This window comes from Pteropus medius, unplaced genomic scaffold (genome assembly GCF_902729225.1).
Source record: "Pteropus medius unplaced genomic scaffold, Ma_sr-lr_union100, whole genome shotgun sequence".
Classification (NCBI taxonomy): Eukaryota; Metazoa; Chordata; class Mammalia; order Chiroptera; family Pteropodidae; genus Pteropus; species Pteropus medius.
Window position 1 is genome coordinate 1,838,741 of NW_024347790.1, and position 23,685 is coordinate 1,862,425.

Below are 23,685 nucleotides of genomic sequence, written 5' to 3' on the forward strand. Positions count from 1 at the left end.
AGGACTTGTGGTCTTTTTCTTCACCTGCTGTCTAGAAGAGTACTTGATAATGGCAAGCGCTTAACAAATATTTATTGAATGAATGAATGGATTTAAGAATAATCGAGAATTAATATATAATAAATATATAACAAGTAATTAAAGAAGGCTAATGACGTTGAGGGTAGCTCTTTCATTCTTGGTGGTTGTCAACATGGCAAACAGACAATTCCACCCAAATCGGTCCATAATCGCATGTCCCAGGCTGGCACGGAAAGGACCCTGGGCCGCATCCCCACCGTGTCCAGGAGGAGTTCACTGGAGCAGTGCTGCCCCCACCTGGCAGTTTCTGAGAACACAAACGGAGGAAGGCGACAGTCTCTGCACTCCGCCCAGGCATCCTGAGTGCGTCCTTACCGCGTTCCAGGTACCGGTCAGCACCAGAGACACAGCAGTGAACGAGACAGACCCAGTCCCTGCACTCCCAGCGTCTTCAGTCCAGTCGCAGAGACGGGGCGACAACCTTGGACAGGGCGCTTACACGGAAAGCTCGCATGGAGGACCTGGGAAAAGAGACCTGAGAAAACAAGAGAATTATCTGCCCGAGAGAGACGAAAGGATCAGAGCTGCTTTTAACTGAAGTTAAATAATGCTTTCTGTTCCTCGTTGGGTTTTTTTTCTTCTTGTTTTTCTTACCTGCAGTAAAATAACGCATAGCATAAAATGGACCGCTTTAACCATTTTTAATTGTACAGTTTGGTGGCATTAAGAACAATCAGCACCACCGTCCACCTCCAGAACGTTTTCGTCTTCCCAAATGCAGCTCTGTACCACTAAACGGTTCCCACTCTCCCTCCCTCCGCCCCTGAAAACCACCATTCCACTTTCTGTCTCTGTGACTTTCACTATTCTAGGCACCTCACATGAGTCGAGTCAGTATTTGTCCTTTAGAGACTGGCTTACCTCACTTACCATAATATCGTCAAGATTCACCTACGTCATAGCATGTATCGGAATTTCATTAATTTTCAATATTATTGACTAATATTCAATTGTATGTATTTATCACACTTTGTTTATCGATGGACATGTGGGTTGAATGCTGCTATGAATACGCGCATACAGATACCTGTTCTCATTCCTGTTTTCACTTCTTTGGGGTATTTTTCCTTTGTTTCTTGCTTAAAAGGCAGACAGTATAGGTGCGCGCTCAAGGCTTATGCTGGGTTCCACTGGTAAAGGTCAGTCAGACCTTGAAATTAGAGTTAGCCCTTCCCAGCCACATGCTGGTGATATGGCACTCATATAGCACATTAATGTCAGATGAAGCCCTGAGCTCAGCAACTCAATGCAATAAAGGCCCAATGCAGGTTTCTGGGGACTGTTTCCCACCTGCCGACTCAGGGATTGAGGGTTCGTCCAACTTACGAGGCTGTCAACTCAATAAGGGTGACAAAGTCACTGCCCCAGAAGAAGAAAGAGATCACTTTTGACTATCTTAGCCCAGGGGTGACATAGTCCACTGGCCAGAACTGGTCACATAGCCCAACCGAACTGCTAAGTGGTCTGTGAAACACAAAGGAACTAATGAAATCATCAGTCAGCATTGATTGACAAGGGCGTGGCTCGTCATTACACTGCAGAGACTCTTTCAAAGAGAAAACGAACAGCTGCCGTTTTTAGGGTGCTTGCACCGCAGAGAGCCCCCAGGTCTCTCAGTCTAGATCCAGACCACCCACAGAATTGCCCTAATCTCCTCTAACACCACTAAAACTGACTCTAATCACACAAAAACGACTTTAAATGACGTGTTCTCCAGAGCGGCATTTTGAACAGGATCTAGGGTAAAGGTGGCGGATAGCCGATGCCAACAGCCAATAGCTGCAGTTGGTGGGCAACGGCAGCATTATGCTGAGGGTTCTGAGGTCACAGCAGCCACAGGCAAAGCCGGGCTGAATGGCAGTGTTTGCCCCATGCACAGAAAAGGAAGTTGAGTCCATGCATGCCAGCAGCGACACGTCCCTGTCCTAAATTCTGGGTCACCGTTGCACTGCCTCCTGAAATACAACCCCAAATGATATTGTAGGGACAAAGGTCACATTTAGAGGTCATAAAATTTATCTTAACAAAAATTAATAAGAATGTAGGAGGAAAATCCAGTACCGCTCTTGACGGTCTCATGGTTCTGTTCCAAATTTTGAAAACTCCTTTTTGGGAAAACAAATGAAAAAGCTAATAGTAGAGTTGCAGTCAAAAGATTATTAAAGAAACCTTATTCCCATAGTCACATAAGTGATATGATAATGGATGTGTGTTGCTTCAGACACCACAGTGACTGTATTTGTATAAATAAACCGATTTGGATTTAGAAAGAAATGTATCAGAAAAAAATAATTTGAGCTCTGTGGAAAAAGGAAATACATTTCCAAAGCTGTCAATCCCTTATTTACTGTACTTTCCTAAAAATAATAATAAATTCAAGCAGCTATGTTTTATTATCGATTGTAATGTTTTCCAAAGCTGTTATATGCTAGGTCTAGAGACTACACTTGACCTACTTACAGTGGTTTGTGTTAAAAGGAGTTTTTGTGGTTTTTTTGAGAATTTCTATTCTTAATTAGGTTAAGGGCAAAAAGGGATTAAGGTAGGTGAAGAATCTTAATCTTCATCCTTAGTGAGGAGCCAAGGCTTCTAGAAATGTCCACCATCCATTCCTAATGATAGGCATTCAACACATTTTTCTTGAGAACCCATATATGCCAGGCAGTATTCTAAACTCTTGGAACACATCAGTGATCAAAACAGGCAGCAACACCTGATTATTTGACCTATCTATTTCTGTGTAGCAGAAAATTTTTTGATAGTGTTGAGGACTGGAAAAGATTTTTAAAATTTTTTCTGGCACTCACTTAGAAATTATCACAAAAAAAAAAAAACAAAAACAACAACAACAAAAAACATCTGTGCTTCCACTCATGGTTTTGAAAGTACTGTGTTCATAACAGAAATATGTACTGAGAGATTTTTCTGTGGTAAGGAAATGCGCTAAGAAGTATAAGGGGGTATAAACATGTATAAGACATATCTGTAAACTTATCCTTTGGTGGGTTGCACCCACACCATGGTTTCAAAAAAAAAAAAATACTATCATTGCAATGTTACAATGATTGGGCAATGTCATAATTCCATTAAAGAGCATAGAGTTGTAAGTCTGCCTTTTGCTAAATAAAAGTCCCTTGTGGCTCAGATGAGTGTACCTTGGGGATCGAAATGGGAAGCAAAGAGCAAATGGCAGCCTCGGTGGCATGAATGGGCACTTAAACCTGGCTCCGAAAATCATGGTCCTACAGGATAAAGATGCACTTAAAATAGCCAAAAACCCAGAGGCAGAAATGAAAGGCACTCTGCCTGCCATCTGATCGTCAGAGACCATATATTATCCTCTCCATTTAGATCTACCATTGAGGACTACGCGTTACGATAGCAGGCAGTCTTGAGGAGGTGACTGGTATATCTTGACTTACACACGGTGCAAGTCAGCCAGAGCTGAAGGGAGCTGCCACATTTGTGCTGAAAGTGACAGTCTGAGCCGGAGATGAGAGCAGGAGAGCATGAAGTCGGACACCCCGAGTAACCGAAAACACTTGGCCACATTTTGCATCCTCAACAACATTCTACGACTTCTTGGTTTCAGATATTTGACTTAATGCTCAATTTACTATTTTTAATTTTCACATAAAGTGGTCAGGAAAACTTCTATAGGCTTCTTGGATTTTTCTCCAAGGGCCTTTAAGAATAATATTTTGATGAGTTAGATATAAATGATTCAGAAACATATGGACCATATTTACTTCGATATATCAGAATTTAACACTAAGTGGCGTTAACATACTTGGCTATACTCTGTGTTCTAGGGGAGCCAAATCTTCGGGGAGAGTGAGGCAACTGGCACTTTGCTGCCTTCGTGTGCTTCTCCCTCTTTTAACCTTTTCTTTCATGCTGCCTGGAGCAGGTATTAGATTTCAGGTACATTGTAAAGAATAAGAGCCAGCAGCTTCAGGGATCCCACTTCTATTTCCCAGGAAGAATGAGGATTCCCCTGAGATACTCTGTTCAGCAGATATGAACAAACACAGCTAAAAACCCAAACTGTGTTCTCAGCCCCATCGAGGCAGTCTTTTTCAGTGTTTCATCCAATTCCAGCTTTCTGCTTGGCAGGGCGGGTGGCAACAGGACCAGCTCCATAATTTGAGGGGCTCGATGCCGAATGAAAATGTGGGTCCCTTGTTCAGTAGGTATTAAGAACCTCAAGATGGTAAAAACGGAGTGTTAAGAAGTGTGGGGGTCTACGGCCATGCCACCCTGAACAAGCCCGATCCCGTCTGATCTTGGAAGCTAAGCAGGGTTGGGCCTGGTTAATACTTGGATGGGAGACCACCTAGGAAGACCAGGTCCTATAGGCATAAAAAATGAAAAGAATAAAAATAAATAAGTGATTGTAAGCTGACAAGTTCCTTGCAATCTGTGAAGTCAACCAAGGGTTGCCTCGCCAAATAAAAAAAATAAAAAATAAAAAAAAAAAACGAAGAAGAAGCCTGGGAAGCGTAGCAGCGTAGCCCAGGAAGCCAGCTCTGCATGGCGATCTGCTGAGGCATTTTCTCCCTTGAGATTTCTCGTTGCAAAGAAAAACTAGGTGATGGCAGAATGATCGGTGTGAACTCAGATTAAAGATATATTGTAATATGGAATTAGGATTTAAGGATTTGGATTCCCCAAGCACTGTTAACTAAAATCAAGAGATAGAATCCTACATCACTGAAGATTTCAAAGGGTGTCACAGCATGAGTGAACCAAGTGCATTCTAATTAACACAGGTAAGCGGTTCCAGGAGACAGGTGAGGCTTTGGCTGGTTCTGGAGGCCACAGTGCTGTTTCCTACTCAGTGCTGTTTCCTACACAGTGCTGCTCTTTCTCTGAGGAAAGGAATTCTCTTTAATAACACACCAGGGAAGATTTTAAAGGAATGTGAAAGAACTCTGGCATTGTTTAAGCGGGCAAGTCGCTGCTTTTGTAATTCTCAATTTTACCATATTCCTTATTCAATGTTGCCTAAGAAAAATCTCCACTTTTCCCCTCACAGTTTCCAGAGGAGAATAAATAAGTAAAATAACAATTCGGGGACACAGAAGTCACCTTATAACAATCCCTTGAAGGTCAGTCTTCAAGATTCATCATACCCAAATGCGGGCATTGCCCATAAGCAAACATTTCTTTAAAAATAGTCTGTACATGGCATGTTTATGTATTTATTTTTGAAAAAAATTTTTTTCCCATTGATAAAATTTTGTGCATGTGGAGACAAAATTTAAATTTCTTGATTATTTCAATCTCTATTTTATAGAACCTGATATATCTTTTTTAATTTTTCTGTAAGATTTGTCATATATTATCACAAAGAGCATTTTATAGGTTTAGAAGTTTTCAATTTTCTCGTTAGTCATTTTGTTTGTTTGCCTATAGTGTCTGTTAAGACTTGTTTTTAGGAAAAAACGAGACAAGACAGAGTATGTTTTACATTTTTTAAAAGAGAATTGATTCTATTTTTCTTAGCTAAGCAGCATGAGGTCAGTTATTAAGCATTCAATTGTTTTATCGTATATATTTATGAAGATGGATGAATCTGTTTTCATGTATATTTGAAAATTTATCAAATAATAAGATAACCAGTGCTTTATATATTGCAGATAATAAATATTAATTAATGAACAAACTAGAATACATTCAATATGCCAAAGATCTGGCTTTAGATAAACTATCAGTTTAATACCATTCAAAAAGCATTTGATAAGCATTTACTGGGTACAATTACCAAGTACTGTAAATCTAAAGATATGCTGGACTCTGCCCTGGCCTTGTGCAACTTTGCTGTGTGTAAGCAATCGCAGGCAGTAAAATGCCCAAACACTGCAGCCTGAATGAAGTACTAGAAAGAAGGAATCCCATCCTGGCATAGTGGACCAGATGTCTCGATAAGCCTTTCATTTCGCATCCATGTCATTTCATAAACAGCAGAGCAGTGTATAACAGCACATTTCCTTCAGAGACTCCTCTCAAGGACCCTTCCGAGCAGACTGGAAAGCATTTCTAACAATATAATCTACACTTGTCAAATTGAGCGGGCAAAGGCCTTCTGAGGACGCATTTATTTTCCTTGACTTTCTTCTCCAGGGTTCGTTTTTTTTTTTTTTTTTTTTTTTTGATGACTTGCAAATTTTCAGGATTTGGTAGTTGATGACGGATCTCCGAGCAACAGCATTGAATTAGACAAGTCTGGCTGCAAGCACCACGGGGATTTCTACATCGCCTGAAACCATCCTATTAAGCCCTCTAAGTTAGAGGTGGTAGAGGCGAGCCGGGGAATTGAGGTTATCTGTGAATTCCTACCAAGAAAAAATCACATTGGAAGTAAAATTTCGCTCTGAGCTGATCCTTATTTCTTTATATTTTAATAAATGTAGGTGTTAAAAAGTAGAGACTTTCTTTATCCGTGGCATCTACTGTGTTTGCAAATGTACTTGCAAAGTTGGAGAGGGGTGTGCGTGTGTGCGTGTGTGTGTGTGTGTGTGTGTACGTGCGCACCTGTGTCTTTGGGACAGGAAGGAGAAAAGTTAGGGGGAAGGAGCGAAGCGATGCACGCACCTACAGAAGCCAGGTGAAGACACGGAGGGTGTAGAGGACACAAGGCTGCAGACGGCTTCAGTTCGACCCTTTCATCCCCTGACACCTCTGATGCATCTTTTCTTTGGCCTTGCTCATTTGCATGCCCACAGAGCAGCTCCAGGGTGGACACTGGTCTAGACAGGCCTGAGCAGAATGAATGGAACAGAAAGCATGTGACTTGTCTTATGCAGCCCTGGCAGCTAAAACAAATACCACACATGGGGTAGCTCAAACAACAGGCATTTACTTCTCATAGCTCTGGAGGCTGGAAGTCCAAGATCAAGGTGCTGGCAAATTCAATTCCTGGTGAGGGCTCTCCTGCTGTCTTGTAGATAGTCACCTTCTCACAGTGTCTTCACATGGCCTTTCCTTAATGCTAACCCATCACAGGGCCCCACATTAACCCCTGACTAACCCTCTCATGACCTCATCTAACCCCCGTCATCTCCCAAAGATCCCACCTTCAAACACCATCACATTGAGGGGTAGGGCTGCAACTCATGAATTTTGAAGGCACACAAACATTCAGCCCATAACATTTGGCTTCTTCATATTGCTGTGTTTTCCCATGATCCTCGGACGCCTGGAGCTTTCTATCTATACTTAACCGTGAAACAAAATATCAGCCTCCTCCTTCCACAAAGTAATAGCCTTCCCCTGACCACTTCTAAGACACTTTCAGTTACCAGAAAGAGAAACCAACTTGAGCTAGCTTAATCCAAAAAATCTTCCTATTTTGTCAATTATACCTCAATAAAGCTGAAAAAAAAAAAAAAAGGACAACTACTAAAATAAATAAATAAATAAATAAAAGTATTCTTATTTTAAAAAAGGGGGGGAGGGAGAATTTATTATAAAACTATAAGGGAGTCTCGTGGAACAGGAATGCAATCATTCATTCAAAAAATATGTACTGAGTAACTAATATATGCCAAGTTCAGTGGCAGATTCTGGGGATTCATCAGTGAAAGAGACAGGTGTTCTCGTAGCTTATACCTTGGTAGACAGATATGAACCAAATAATCACACAAATACATAAATCAATGGAAATTGTACTGGGTGCTCTGAGGAAAAGGCGCAAGGTGTTTTAGAAAGTTTAACTGGAGGCCCCGATCTAGACTGGAGATTCAGGAAGGGATTTGCTGAGGAGTAGACAGCTTCACTGATAAATTCTACTAAGCCCTTAGAGAAGAAATTATACTGGATCAACCCACACACTTTAAGAAAATAGCAGATGGAATACTTCTCAACCGATCTTATGAGGTCAGAATTACCATGATACCAAACTAAATTCATGGTAAATCGTTACAGAGGCAATAGGAAGCCAACATAACATAGTCGAAAGCATCCTTAACAAAATGTTAACAAACCAAATCTATCAAAGGATACACCATGAACAAGTGAGGCGTATCCCAGGAATTTAAGATTGATTTAACATTAAAGAAAATAATCATTATAATTAACTGTATTAACAAGTTTAAAAAGAAAAGCCATATGATCACTTCGAATTAATGCAGAAGAAGCATTTGACAAAATTCCATACAGGAATATGTTCATTTAGGAAAAAAAGCAAGAATGTCCATCCCTACTTCTATTCAACATTGTATCTACCCAGTGTAACAAGACAAAAAAAAAGAAAAAAAAGAAAAAAAAGGACTAAATTGGATGGAAAACAGGAAAAACTGTTTTTTCACAGTGACATGATATAATTCTAAGGAATCCACCAAAACACTTCTACTACTACTAAGGGATTTTAAAAGGTTGAAAAATACAAGGTACAGAACAAAAATCAACTGCATTTCTAGACACAATTAACAAACAAAAGGGAAGGAAAATACACTGAAAACTGAACAACTTTGCTGAGAAAAAAATTTAAAAGCCGAAATAAATGGAGAGATATGCCATTTCAGGGATGGGAAGAATCAATACTGTCAAGATGTCCCTTCTTTCTGAATTAACCTACATATATAATGCAACCTCAAAGTCCCAGCAGGCTGTATCTAAAACTCGGCCTCATACCATATAAAAAATAACTCAAAATGGATCAAAGACCTAAATGTAAGAGCTCAAAGTATAAAACTTCCTGAAGAAAATGTAGGAAAACCTATCTGTGAACTTGAATTTTAAAAAAATATTTCTCAGATGGGGCACAGAAATCTAAAGCATCAAAGAAAAATTTGATAATTTGATTTGATGAATCAAAATTTAAAATTGTTCCTCTTTGAAAAACTGATAGAAAATAAAAAGGCAAGTCACGTCTTGGGAGAAAATATATGCAAAACATTCATCTGATAAAGGACTTTTAGTTAAATGTAATGAACTTTTACAATTCAATAAGAAAAAGAAAATCAGGTGGTAAAAAACATCATAGGCAAAAGATTTGAACCAAAAATTCTCAGCTTTAAGGATGGCAAACAGCCCATGAAAAAAATATTCGACATAACTAGTCATTAAGAAAATGCAAATTAAAATACAAGAAGATACTACAATATGGCCACTACAATGGCAAAAATTTAAAAGATCGACAATATTTTTATTGGTGAGGATACAGAGAAACTGGAATTCTCATTCTTTGCTGGTTGGTGAGAATTCTCATTCTTTGCTGGTTGGTGAGAATTCACAGTATACAACCACTTTGAAAACACATTGACAATTTTTAATCAAGTTAAATATATACTTACCATACAACCCAGAAATCCTCCTTCTAGATAGCCACCCAAAACAATGAAGATACATGTCCACACAAAGTCTTGTACATGATGTTGACAACTTTTTTATTCACAATAGCCCCTAAACAGGAAACAGTCCAGGCATCCATCAATCAGTGAATGAATAAACAAATAATATTATATCCATACAATGGAACCCTTCTCAGCAATGAAAAGCAATGAACTGCCGAGGCATAATATAATGTGGGTGGGTATCAAGAACATTACACCAAGTAGAAAAATGTCAGACACGTAAGACGATAAAATAATTCTGTTTATGTTTAATTCTAGAAAAGAAAAAACCCGTCCACCCTCATCTGCTGCCAAACAAATCTAAACAAAACATCAGGGGCAAAAAAAAAAAAAAGGAAAGGAAAGGAAAAAATATAGAGGCAGAAAGCAAATCAGTTGTTGCTAGGGGAAGAAGAAAGGAAGTGGGTACAAAGACCCATAGAGGCACTTTTTGGGGTGATGGAAATATTCTGTACCTTATGGTGGTAGTTCCATGATTATACATGCTTGTCATGACTCATCCCACTGTACACTTAAAATGGGTGAATTTTATGACATGTCAACTATGGCTAAATAAACCTGACTACATATACACACATGCACACACACACATACATGCGGGTACTATATGTACATACATTTTTATAAGAACGTATACAAACAAAAGCAAAAAGATACACATTGTGTTGCTAAGAAAGATTGCCGATGGGGAAAGGAGGCAAATGGGAATGGAAAAGGGAAGTAAAAGAGAAGGAAGAGAGAAGGGGGATCAGGAAGAGAAAGAGGGAGTAGGCAACAGAGGAGATGGCGTGAACCAATAACAACAACAGGCCCCGACCTGAGGCATTTGATGATTAACTTCACCCTCTGTACCTGGGTATGAATGGGGGCGGGGTGGGGGTTAGCCATTAAACCAATGCAATACAATGGAAAGCCCAGGCATGACATCGCAGATGATGGGAAGGCAACAGATTATTCAGAAATGGTGGGGAATAACATTTGATCTGTACTTCGCAATACATAACCAAAATTAATTCCGGGCAGAATAGAGAATGAACTTTAAAAAGCAACACTTTAAAATTTTTATATACGATCATCGTCAGAGCTCTGGGTGGAGAAGGCATTCTGGCACAATATACAGAAAGAACAAACCATAAAGTACATACTGACAATTTTGACATTATAATTAAGATCATCTCTTTATCCAACAACAATCTAAAGATATTAAAAACGAAGCCACAAGCCAGAAGATATACAACCCATATAACCGACAAAAAGATTAGTGCCCAGCATCTATTAAAAAACTCATAAAATATTAACAGAGACAACTAAAACAAAAATGGACAAAAGGTATGAAGATTTCTCCGGGAAAGAAGACGATGGCCAATGGTTGAATGTGCAAAGATACTCGACCTTAAAAGTAATCTAGAAAATGCAAATTAAACCTACACCATGAATACCAGTTTATACCCCCTAAAAAGGTAAACGTTTTAAGTTTAAAAGACCAAGTGTTGGCAAGTTTGCAAAACAAAGGGAGCTTTTATATACTGCTACTGAGAGGGTAAATTGTTACGATCACTTTGGAAAGCAATTTGACATTATCTGGTAAAGCTGAAGATGAACACACCGAAAGATTCTGCAATTCTAGCCTAGGAAATACACCCTAGAGACACTCACCCTGGAGCACCAGGGAGCATGCCCGGGAATTCCCCTAGCAATATTATTCGTCATGCAAAAACCAAAAACAAAGAAACTGAAATCAATGTCCTTCACGGGGAAAGGGATAAATAAATTGTGACCCATTCATTCTACAGAATATTATAGATCAGTTACAATGATCTATACAATTAGTTATTAGTTATTACAATGAACTAATTACGATTATGTACACCAATAGATTTTTCTAAGAAACATGGAATGCAAAACAAAGTTAGGCACAGAAGAATAAAAACAGTCAGATACTGTTCATGTAATGGTCAAAAATACAAAACGAGGCCATCTAGTCTAAGGATTTATACTTAGATAGTAAGACGACAACAAAAAAACAAGAGAGCGATGAACACAAAAATCGAGATAGTGTTTATCCTCAAAGGCTAAAAGAAGGAACTATGACCATAAAGTTCTCACAATATTCTTAAGCTGGATGATAGCATGTGGCTGTTAACGACCCTTCGCATCTTAATCGTAGATACATAACATGAACCTTTTTTTCCGTCTGAACCGTATCATGATCATTTTTAAGTTAGCACAAACAAAATACTTTTTTAAATGAAGGAGGAAATAAATAGGCAGATCTATCAAAAAAGTTTTGCTTCTGTACAAAATATACCTTCAGCACCTTGAGGTACAAAGTGCTGTGAGGTTTGGGGCCTTCTCTGTAGTCGTTTTTAATTTCCCATGGTCTCGATCTTTGCCTTAGGGCTACTGGCAGCAGTCGGGAGAAAAGCCCAATATTTCCCTTTGTTGACATTTTCTTTTAATCAAAGTATATATCTTAGGGTTTCTTATAAGAGCAGACACGGCTTGGGTGCTCCTTCGGGTTAGAAAAGCAGTTTATTTTTCAGGGGTAAACAGATTTGTCAGCCATTCGCATAGCAAACTGTCAAAGTGTCCATGAGGAAAAGAAGAAGGGATGGGGATATTGCTGCAATATTTATTTGATTATCCTGTTTAATTATTAATATGTTGAAGACCCAAATCTATACAGACTTTTTTTTTTTAATAATGTGACTGTGCTAAAGAAATATATTCTTGTGGCCTACTCTATCATCACACAGAAACCGTCCCTTTAAACTTGCTCTAAACGTTTGCTTCTTTCTTCCAGAAACTACAATCGTTGTTTTGCCCATTATTGAGAGAGGAAACATATATCTAAAGACATATCGTGTAGAAAATTATTTTGAATACATAAAGGGATCTCTGCGTACACTATTACCAATTACCACTCTCCTTATCCCCCAGATAAAACAAGGGGAAAACAAAGTGAGCGAGTTGCCTTTGGCGAGACTAAGGCAGTGCTAGAAAGTCACACATAAGTTGCTCCCAAATACGAAGCTGAGAAGGTAGGCTGGTGGGTTTTCCATCTTTAAAATGAAACAAAAAAATTAAAAAAAAAAAAACACTTAAAACTTATTGCCCATTAAGGTCTGGCAAATTGCTGACAAATAAAACAGAAGCTGAGTGGCTCTGGCTGGAGCATGAAGAAGCTGGGGACAGTCAGCTCAACCCTCCTCAGACGAGAGGGACTGATCACCACCCCCAAAGCCCTGGCAGCCCAGAGATCCTCGGACCTGGAAGGGTCCGAGAGGGAGAGGGAGACATGAGTTACGGGCTTTCCTAGCAGTCAGTGAGGACCCCAAATAGTAGGGTGTTTTGTTGGTCCCAAACACGCAGTCCCTTTCTCCAAGGCCAGTTGGTAATTTGGGGTGACCGAGTCGGGGGAGAGTCCAGGGTCCTGACCACCTAGAACAATGCCTAGCACATAGTAGGTAGTCACTCAGTGATAAGCTATCAGTCAAAAGAGTGAGCAAATGAATGAGCACTGAAGGTGCCTAATCCACCCCTCAGAATGGTACCTGAGCCTCAGACCCCTCTAGCCAACCTGTCATATTAAAAACGAATGAACACGCATCAGCACGGTACCCTACATGCTCTTCTACACTGTGAGGTTAACACAGGTGTCCTCCCATTCAAGGATGCTTTCCTTTGAGGATGCTGGATGTGCTCATTTTCCTGCCTTGCCCTTTGGCTACCCCTACTGTCTCCTGTGGGGTTAGCTTTGAGGGATGGCTCCAAGAGCCACGGGATGGAAGGAGGACCTGGTGCCACTGGCCCACGACCCCCACCGGGTGGCTGGGGATGAGTGAAGGTCTCATTTCTCTATAAATAAAATAGGACAGTGAGGTTGGGCACAAGGGCAGGGACATGTGGCAGGAGCTGGCTTTAAAGCCACAGTTATCGGCAAAGAAACCCATTCGGGACCTGGGCAGAGGAGGGGTGGTGGCAGAGGAAGCAGTGCAGGAGAGGGAGAGGTGCAGGAGGAAGAGAGAAGCTGACGATAAAAGGAAGTGGAGGGAATCTGTCTCCTTGTGATCACGCAGAAGACGCCATCTGGGCAGTGGTTCAAACGCTGACATAGGAAAGGATTTTGACGTCTTTTAAGTCGGTTCTAGCCATGGAAGCTACCTCGCCGTGAACGTTCACGTCTCTTTTCTGCCTTTAAATTCACCCCTTGTCCTGGTTGCCTTTGCCCCTTGAATCATAATATCCCACCTCCAACATACACACAAGTGCCTACACATACATGCACAAACACAAACACATTCAAATGTGCACATACATAAATGCTCATGCCTGTACACACAAACACAAATGCAAACAGATATCGAGAAACATAACACATGCAAACGCACATGTAAGAATGTACTTGTACATATGTAAACACACATACACAAACATATATATGGAGACAATATATACAAATAACACAAAAACACACATGCACATACACAAACACATTCAAATGTGCACATACATAAACACCCATGTGTGTACACACAAACACACATATGCATACGTAGAGAAACATAATACATATAAACACACATGTATGAATGCACGTGCACACATGCACAAACAGATATGGAGAGATACGATATATACAAACATGCACATAGCACGCAAAACACAAATGCATATACACACATGCATGAACACGCACATACAAACACACATACACATACATTGTGACGTTTAATGCTCAGTGGCCACCCTTCATTCCAGGGAAGGAAACAGAGAAGAAAGCCAAGTGCAGAGGATTTCGGGGTCTGGTATCCCGACCACACAGGTAGAACTGGGTCCTTTGATTCTGCTGAGCCCCTCCCCCCAGAAGAGCTGTGGGGAATCTTCAGGAAGGAACATGTCCTGCCCTACTTGAGCTGGGCAGTTTGTCTCTAAAACTGGGGGGGGGGGGGGTCCAGCCCCCTGGCCTAACAATCACAGACAGGCTCCTTTGGGTCACGTGTCCAGGCCTTGCCCAGCTAGGTTTCCCGCACCCACATCCAGGTTGAGAGGTCAGCTACCAGGGCTCCAGGCCAACTCAGACTCTGGTTTCCAGTTGATCCTGGTTATTCTCCGTGGTTATGTTCTCTAAAGTCAACTGAACTCTATATTCATGAATTCTGGATTACCATTTCTAGGGGAAGCATGTGTGCACACGTGCACACACACACACACACACGCACACACAGACGCACACTCACAAAGATTATAATCTTAAATTCTAAAAAACAGCTCAGCCTATAGATTCCGATTTTCTGTTCTACAGAAGACAAGCAAGGTTCAGAGTGTGACGTGACTTGCCGAGGCGGCCCCACTGTCAGGGTCCAGGGTGGGGGGGATGCCAGCTTGGTCAGAGGGCCCCTGAGCCGAAGCTCCGTGCCCCGCGTGCCCCTGACCTTCCATCTCCACCTCCTGGTCATCTCCCAAGGAGGCTGAAACAAAGAGGCAGAGCCCTGTTCAGCCTCGGCTGGGACATGCGCATGGAGCCACTGGAACAGCCACATCGACGCACACGGGTCAATGACAGTGAGTATCGACTTTCGGGTTACAGAGAAATTTTAGCAAGTGGGCAAATTTGCAAATACAGGCTCCACAGGTAATGAGGATGACAGTGCTTGTGAGTACAGTTTCGACCTCTGCTATCTGAAGAGAGGATTCTGTTGCAAGGACTGTTGGAAAATGAGTGATATCTTTTATCTCTCGTTTTATACGAGGAGAACCAGAATAAACAGGATTCTGCATGTTAGTGACTCCAGCCATGGGTAGTAACCTTCTGGAAGCTTCTGCAGCCAGTGGGAGCAGGGAACAGGGATACTATGCCCCGATAGACCACCACAGTTCTAAAGGAAACTGAGGCCCAGAGTAGCCGCCCAAGACCCCACAGCATTTAGTGGTCCAGCTGGGATAAGCAGTCGGGCCTCTCGGCCACCAGCCCATTGCACTTCCCACTATGCTGAGCTACTTTCTGTGTGTCATGAGGTGAGAGAGACCTCATGACCAAGGCGCTGAGTTCCCCTGACCAGGCTCTGCCGTGTCACCTTTGGACAAGGCCCTTGCTTGTAAATCCCGCAGGTATCGGAGGCCAAAGCCACACAGCCCGGGACACGCTGGAAGAGACCAGAACATGCGACGAGGTCTGGGCCCTGGACCCCCAGGCACCTGTGAAGCCCTCCAGCCACCGAGTCCACTTTCGCCAGTGAGGGCCGTAGAGGGGACCTGACGGGAATGCGGTCAGGCACAGAGTCGGGGCATTTCCACCGAACCACGTCCTCACGTTGCGAACATCTGGGACGCCCTCTCGCATTGTCGCATGCACAACAGGGACACGGGGGCAGGCAGGACCGCTGCTGAGAGAAAGCGCCGATCCCACTGTTCTCACTAAGGGGTGTCGGTCACATGGCCAGGGCCTTGCTCAGAACATAGGAAGATGCATGAAGGACGCCAGGGGCGTATCCAGGAGACGGGCCGGGAGGGGCAGCGAGGAGGCGAACTGACTGGGAGGAGCCCCGGGCTCGTGCTGCTGGGGGCGGGGGCGGCGAGCTTCACTTCTGCAAGGGCTTCTTCCTTATCCAGATAACAGAGTAGCTCTCTCCTTTCGGAAACACAGCCGCAGGAGAAAAGGAGGTGAAAGGCCTTATGAGCCCAGAAGTGGTAGGTGGGAATGAGGAGAGGTGTGGGGGAATGAGTGAGCAGCTGACGCGTGTCACCTCAAAGCGGTGTCCCACTGCACCCCGATTAGGCAAGGGGAGCGAGAACTCCCGCCCTCAGCAGGCCTGGCCCCAGTGAAGTCGTTGGAGTTGCCCACAGGCCGGCCCAGAGGGAGGGACGGGCTTCGCCCACAGAGCAGAGCTCCCTCCATTCTGCAGGTTTCTGGGAGCTCAGGCAGAGATCCCCTCACCCCCCCCCCACCCCCACTGTTTCCAGGTGATTCCTGGGCAGGGTCCCTCTCTGAGGGGGGTTCTTAGGGACTGAATGTGTGTGGCCCCTCCAGTTCATACGTTGAGGCCCTAACCCCCAAAGTGACAGTATTTGGAAGTGGGCCTTTAAGAGAAAATAGATTTAGAGGACCTCATGAGGGTGGGGACCCCTGAGATGGAAGAGTGCCCTCATAGGGGGAGGGGGAGACAAAAGAGATTCCCCTCCCCCTCTTCACCACAGAGAGATCTGCGGGCACACAGCATGACGGTGACCGTCTGTCTACAAGCCAAGAAGCGGGCCCCTCCTAAGACCAAATCTTCCAGCATGTTGACCTTGGACTTCCAGCTTCCAGAACCATGAGAGATAAACATCTATTCTTTAAGCCTCAGTCTGTGCTACTTCATTACAGCAGCCTGAGCTGCCACGACAGGGACCTCTGTGCCATCTAGAATCCCAGGATTCTCTCTACAAAGCACAATTTAATAGATCCACTCAAAAAACACACCTTAAGGTTTTAAATACACAGGTGTTTAATAAAACATCCTTTTAGGTTTTGCACCTTCACGCCTAGCCCCCAGCTCGAGCACCACACAGGGCACATTGGGGGGCAAGTGACACATGTTTGTCGAATAAATGTAATAAAGAGAGGCGTTTAATGTCACCAGTTCTCCTAAGACACTGTACTTGAGATATTGATGGTCGTTAGCTCCAAAACTGGATCCCGAATGAGTCAAAGGGAATAAGGTCACGGTTGATTTAGTAACTGCCATTGTGGCCCCCAAATATGACACCCGCTTAGGATTCAAAACATGTCCCATGTCACTCACTACATGGCACTTTGAGAGAGAAGAAAGCCTGGCAGCCCTGCCTCTCCTGTGCCAGGAACGGAAGGTGCCGAAGGACCCCTGCCCTGGAAATCACGTTTGAGTCTTCATCGCATGGTTAATTCAGAGCCAATTATTTCTCCATGTGAGGAGCGAATGCTTTCTTCACAACGCACAGTGCGAAAGCATCTGTGACGTGCCCTTTCATTTCTAACGAAAGATCATTTGCACATGCTCTTTCCATGGGAGCCTGTCATTGAAACTAGAACAAGCTGCCTTAAAAAAAAAAAAAGGAAAGAAAATTAATGAGACATTCAGGAAAAAAAGATCATCAGAATATGTCCCAATCCATGCCACAGGAACTATGCTCAGAGTATCATTATTCTACACCCTTTACGTATCGCTATTTAAAATTCAGAAGACTTAATAACAATCACTCGTCAGATGCTCGTAGCAGCCACCGTGGGCTGAGTTTCCATCCACAGTTGTGGGTCTCAGATGGAAAACGACCCTTTAAGGCAACAGAAGTCGTGTTGGTCTATTTATGGTGCAGGTCTTCTTAATGGAATGGATGATTTCCTTGACGTGATTATGATCAGCTGCCTTCGGTGCCACATTTATTCGGTCTGCATAGCCTGACTATGAAAGAGGGGAATAGATTTTCACAATATATTTCCTTCCTATTTCAATATCCAAAATGTTAAAGGAAAATTGCTGCTCTGTGGGTGAAAAGAGTTGGCCCAAAGTGAAAAATGAATATGCGATGTCAAAACTCAGCTTTCACAAAACGACTCTAGTCAAGCAAAACTACATCCTAACCCCACAACACCAAAGAAGGCAGAGCAAGAAGCAGTAAATTATTGTCCTCATAGCAGCAAGGAACCCGGATGCCACTGCCTTGCGTGGTTGTGCTCACTCACACCTTTCAACGTGCTCTCCATCCCCACGTCCACCACCTGGCCCGAGCCACCGCCTCCCGCATCCAGGCTGCTACACCAGGCTGACCCCCCAACTCCGCCAGGGTTGGAATTACGGGGAGGCAAACGGTCACCCAGGATGTCGAATAGAAGAAGATGCCGAAAAATCCAGGAATCAAGGTAAATAATGGTAACGGAAGCTGTGGTTTTGGCCTAATACTTTCCCCTTTTAGTTATCCTGGGTTGTTATCTGATATTCTCCCCTATCAAATAAATATGAGGCTGGAAAAGGACCCAGCCCTACTAGAAGATTCCCCCTGGCACTTAAAGTAGATCTGACAACTCTGATCTGACGAAGACACAAGCATGAAGATATTACCATCAAGGATGGGATTTCACCAGACTTAACTTTAAGGCAGAGAAAAACAACGATAAAACTTAAAATTCAAGATATAAGTAGATATGTTATTTTAGGCAGACAGTAAAATGGATTTTCTGTCTTAGAGCTGGGTTGATGATGGTGCCTGTCTGCAGTGTCTCTTCCCGGTCCTGTTCCAGGACACAAAGGAGGCAGAGAGACCCATCTGCACCAGGGGATTCCCAGCTCTGCTCCTGGCCGTGGCAGGAGAGGAGAGAGCTAACGAGATAGTGAAGAATTCTTGGGCTGGAGAGACAGAGATTCGGGGACATCGGCTGGTATTTAGGGCTGAGGTCCCCTAGAACTGTTTGCCAATTTCTAAGGCCATCGCTGAAAGACTGAGCACTGCCTTTGACTGAGCAAAAGATTTAGAGTCCAGAGCCCAACAAGGAGGAAGTCCTGGTGCACGCCCTCTCTTTGGGTCGGACTGAAAAGAACTACATCCTAGGAATAGGGTGATGGGGAGGTGTGGAGGCCCTCCTAGGCCTCTGGGCGACCGCGGTCCCTGAAAATGTATCGAAGAATTCTCAGATGGTTAGTGCTGTCCAGATTGCTGGCAAAGGAAGATAAAAATCATCCTAAGCCTCATGAATACAGAAGGAGACATGAATGAAACCGAGTAGCAGTAACAGGCAAGAGAAACAGACCTATAGGACTGTAGACATTGTAGTTAAGAGACTACTACCAGACTTTATGGTAAAAGTTTTCAAGGAGATAAACAACACAATTGAGAATTTCAACAGAGGGTATGAAACTATTTGAAATGAAAAAGGGAACAGATTAAAATTCTAGAATGAAAAAATACAATAATCAAAATTCGTAATTCAAAGGATGGGTTTAACAGCACATTAGATAGATGAAGGAAGGTTAATGAATAAAATAGAGCTAAAAATAAACTCTCCAGAATGAACCACAGAGACAAGCTATAAAATACAGAAAGGAAGGTAGAAAAAACATAGGTTACTGTGTGAAGATCTAATATGATGTATTTAGAGTAACACGATGAGATTTGGAAGAAAATAAAGAAAAGAAATATTTGGTTGAAAATGCCTAAAACTAATAAAAGATATCAAGTCATAAATCCACGTCCTACAAATGCTAAACAAATTCTAAAGTGAGAAGAAATCCTCGCCTAGGTACATATTAGTTAAAAAAAAAAAGGAAAAGATAAAAATTTAAATCTTAAAATCAACCTGAAAAAAAGGGCAAATTATCTTTAAAGAAGCAATAGCTAGACTGATAGAAAAAAAAAATGAAAGAAAACAAGGGAATGAAATAACTCCCAATTATGTCCAGTGGAATAAAATTAAGGTGAGATAAAGATATTTTCAAAGAAACAAAAGCAGAGAATTTATCACTAGCAGACTTGCACTACAAAAAATCGAAGGAGTGCTTTAGGCAGAAGAAAAATTATCCCAGATAACATTCACAGTTGCAAGAAGAATGAAGTGCAATGAAATGGGTAAATATGTGAGTGAAACATGAATAAATTTTGACTATTTGAAAACAAAAAAAAAAATTTTGCAGGATATAAAATAAAGTGAGAATTAAAATATATAGAATTAAAATATATAAATTGGAAAAAGGTTAAATTTAGGAGAGTGTTTAAGGACCTGGTTTTATCCAAAAAGAGCTGAAAGTATCAATTATTAATGAGGCTTTGAGAAGTAAAACCTCATTTATGTTGTAAAACCTATGATAACCACCAAAATATAAGAAAAGTAATGTTAAAATCAAAAACAACAACAACAACAAAGTGTCCGTTTTCAAGCTAAGAGCGAGACATCTAAGCATCTTCCCTGAGGAATTTATCTGAAACTCAAGCAAAGATCAATGCACCATTTTGTTCGCTACAGTGATGTTTATATAACACACATTGGAATCAAATGTTCGGCAGTAGGAGAATCTCTTACGTGTGATGAACTATTACGCAGCCAGTTAAAACGAGGCCTTCAAATAATACTTAATGGCATTGAGGAGAAGACATGGAAATGGTAATGAGTGAGAAGGGCAGGAATAAACACTGCCAGTAGAATATCACCAAGTTTAGTGTTTCAAGTACGCATGCACAGAGAAGACACTATAAAAAAAATCACCTGGTGGCGATTTTTTGTTTTCTTATTTTTACTGATTTTCTACCATAAGTGTATATTACTTTCACGGTCAAAAAAAAAAAAATGTTCTTAACAAGCAATAAACTGATGATTTTCCTTTAAAAATAAAAGAATTCAAGATCCTTCATCCTCTGAGACAAAAAATTGGTCAGGATGTGTAAAAATAATACAGATTTTTCTCATTTCATTTTTTTCGATCCTTTTGACTAAACTAGGGGGATCCACTAGCAACAACGGCTTTTTACCCTAGTAGCTTTATTTACACGTGTGTTTAGTCAATTTAGTGCATTCATTCAATCAACTACTTTTTGGGGTTGGCTTTTTGTTTTATTTTTTTGTGTGCTTCTTACACTATAAGTAAACACAGAAAAAAATAAAATATTTATTGAGATATTGGTATTCTAGGGTTCCCCAAATCTCTGTCTCTGCTATTATAAATGGTTTATGTGATTTCTTTGTATCTCGGCTTGGCTTAGTTGGTTCCATGGGAACCTCTGGAAAGGTGAAGGGCAGTCTGCCCTACGCACCCATCAATCATCCACACACAGTGGATGGAGGCACGACTCACTGGGACCAGTCATCTGTGACCTGGACTTGTGTCCTTCACGGCTCGTGAAAACCAACAATATGACATGAAGTGATCTTGGAAGAAGACAGACAGCATGTGCTAGAACCCAGAAACAGCACCCAGCCTTTAGAAGGAAACAGGTATCGGTCTATTTTGGGCTAATATCTTCTCCATTTTCAATCTCTGCTTCAAGTTCATTTCCAAGGTGAGTCATTGAAGATTTTAAGCAAGACACCCTGGCGTGGCTCAGAGTTTTTTTTTTTTTAACTTCCTGGATTTTTTTCTCAATTCCCCTATCCATAATTTTTTTTAAAGACTATTCTCTGAAGTTATTCATGTAAATAAAGTTGATTAAGAAGCAATATAAATCAGAAAATGTCACGCAGGCACTCTGTCTTCAGATTGCCTCAGAACTGCCTGCAGGAACTTTACAGTTGTGACGGCTCTCCTAGGACACAGACAGCACACGTGACAAGGCCAGCCGGAGATAGACGAAAACAGGTGGAGTCAGATAATGCAACACAGCTAGGGTCAAGGTATCACACAATCAGTAAGCACGCCCTGGCGGCTGCCAGGAGAAAGGCCACAATGCCCCAGCATCCACATGGCTCATTTCGACCCCTTCCAAGAAGGGACTCACGGGTACCATGAAAACCTTTGCAAAAGGTCTGCAAACATGTCATTAAAACAAAATGCAGTGCAGGTCCCAGCCTGAGTCTCGGCTGGGGATTTATAGCTATTGAATTTGTCTGATGAACTGGTGGGATAGATTCGCTATTTGCACTGGGCACTGAGGTATTTCCTGAGAGAGAACTCATTCTAGGGGGAGGAGGGGGCAGGCAGGAGGCGGGGGTGGGAGGAAGGGTACACTGGTTCTTAGATGTGTCTGAGGGAGAAAGAAAGTTCAAGTCAAATTAGACAGGATGCTTCACTAAAATATCTGCAAAACTCTATGGCGCACACATGACAGATGGCACACGAAATGCACAGGCACACACAACATTAGCGGAATCAAGAGAGGTGCTGGTTCTCACCCATCTTGCCACAAACCACCACACAGCTTTGGCGCCAGGCAATACATTAGGGGCAGTGCCCAGAGAAAGATGCAATGGTACCGGTGGAAGACCATAAGGCTCAGGAAAAATAATGGGACATCAGATGTACCCAGGGGGATGCTGCCTGCCCAGAGCAGGGACAGTACTCCAAGGAGCAGCCTTATTCAGGGACAAGTGAGGCATGCCCTAGGGAGCCCCTGAGACATGTGGGGAGAATCCCACACTGAAATGGAGGTCACGGGGTGGCAGAGGGGCCAGGGGGCATTAGTAGGAGACAATAAAATTTGGGTGACAACTCCTAATGCGACCCCATTAGACACAGGCTGGCGACGGCCAGGGAAATGCAGGCTATGAGACTTATCTGCGGCTGTAATGATCAGCCCATTTATTTTCAGTGATGACAGGGACAGAAGCACAGTAATTGGAGGACAGTGGTGGGAAGACTCAGACAAATTGTGTTCCACTCGATTCCATATTTTATAGGGCATGCTTACAGCCAGATGAACTCTGGGACAGACTACGGCTCGTTACTTTTGACAGGTTGGGCCAGGAAAACACGTATCGCCAAGTAATTCGTCACTATTTATACCCAGATCATAAATCTTTATTTTCCAAAAGCTGTGCTTTGGATTCAGGGCAGACCATAGCGTTAATTCTTTTCCGTTGGCAGTCCAAAGAATAGCCTCGTGTCCTTCTCTATGGATTTTATCATTTCTCTGGGAATCATTTTACCTACTTTCTTGTGACTTGTTTTCCACCCAACTAAAAAAAAAGTATGGTTGCTATAATCATGGAAAGAATTTTTCACAAGTCGGTTTTCAAATCCCTCTGTGGTAGTTATTCTATTTTGGCCCCTGCTAAACTGAGGTTCATTGGTTCATCTATTATACAGAGTTATAAACTACGCCTAAGCCTAAAATAAATCTCTGAGATTGCCGGGAAGTGGCATTACTGTTTTTAAAAATCTTATTTTTTAAGAAATTACTTTAAGACCATAAATTATCAAAAGACCATAAGGGGAAAGAAATGAACTTTGGTTTATCACTTACCGGGTACCAGGCCCTTCATAGAAATGAAATAAGACTCATTTAATCCTCCCAAAAACTTGCCAAGTGGTCATTGTCACAGCAGTGGGACTCTTTATTTCATAGCAGGAGACTTGTGGGGTCCTAAGGTAATTTAAAGATCGAAATGTATCTGGCCACAAGTGTTCCAAGATTTTGTTGCTATGTCAGCTGGACATCATGGAAAACAAACCATAGATATCTATATCCATGGATATCCTGACCAAGACTTGTTTGAGAAGAAGCAAACTCAGCCCTGAGTAGCCCATGCCCTGTGTGCAAGACAAGATCCAGGGTGTGTTTCTCTAGAACCTTCACTCTCAACTTT

At 42.1% G+C, this 23,685-nt stretch overlaps 1 long non-coding RNA gene and 1 pseudogene across 2 annotated transcripts; one reads left to right on the forward strand and one right to left on the reverse strand.

Moving 5' to 3' along the window:
- Nucleotides 1–209: 209 nt before the first annotated feature.
- LOC120614707 (uncharacterized) lies at nucleotides 210–9,707 on the reverse strand. Of its 2 annotated transcripts, none has more exons than XR_005656051.1 (3): nucleotides 9,381–9,707; nucleotides 6,679–6,843; nucleotides 210–556 (listed from the first exon to the last, which is right to left on the reverse strand). It is a non-coding gene; the product is annotated as an uncharacterized LOC120614707 (long non-coding RNA). The 2 variants fall into 2 exon arrangements; XR_005656052.1 differs by lacking the exon at nucleotides 210–556 and adding an exon at nucleotides 6,213–6,419.
- LOC120614773 (uncharacterized) lies at nucleotides 4,324–4,442 on the forward strand (annotated as a pseudogene).
- Nucleotides 9,708–23,685: the final 13,978 nt, after the last annotated feature.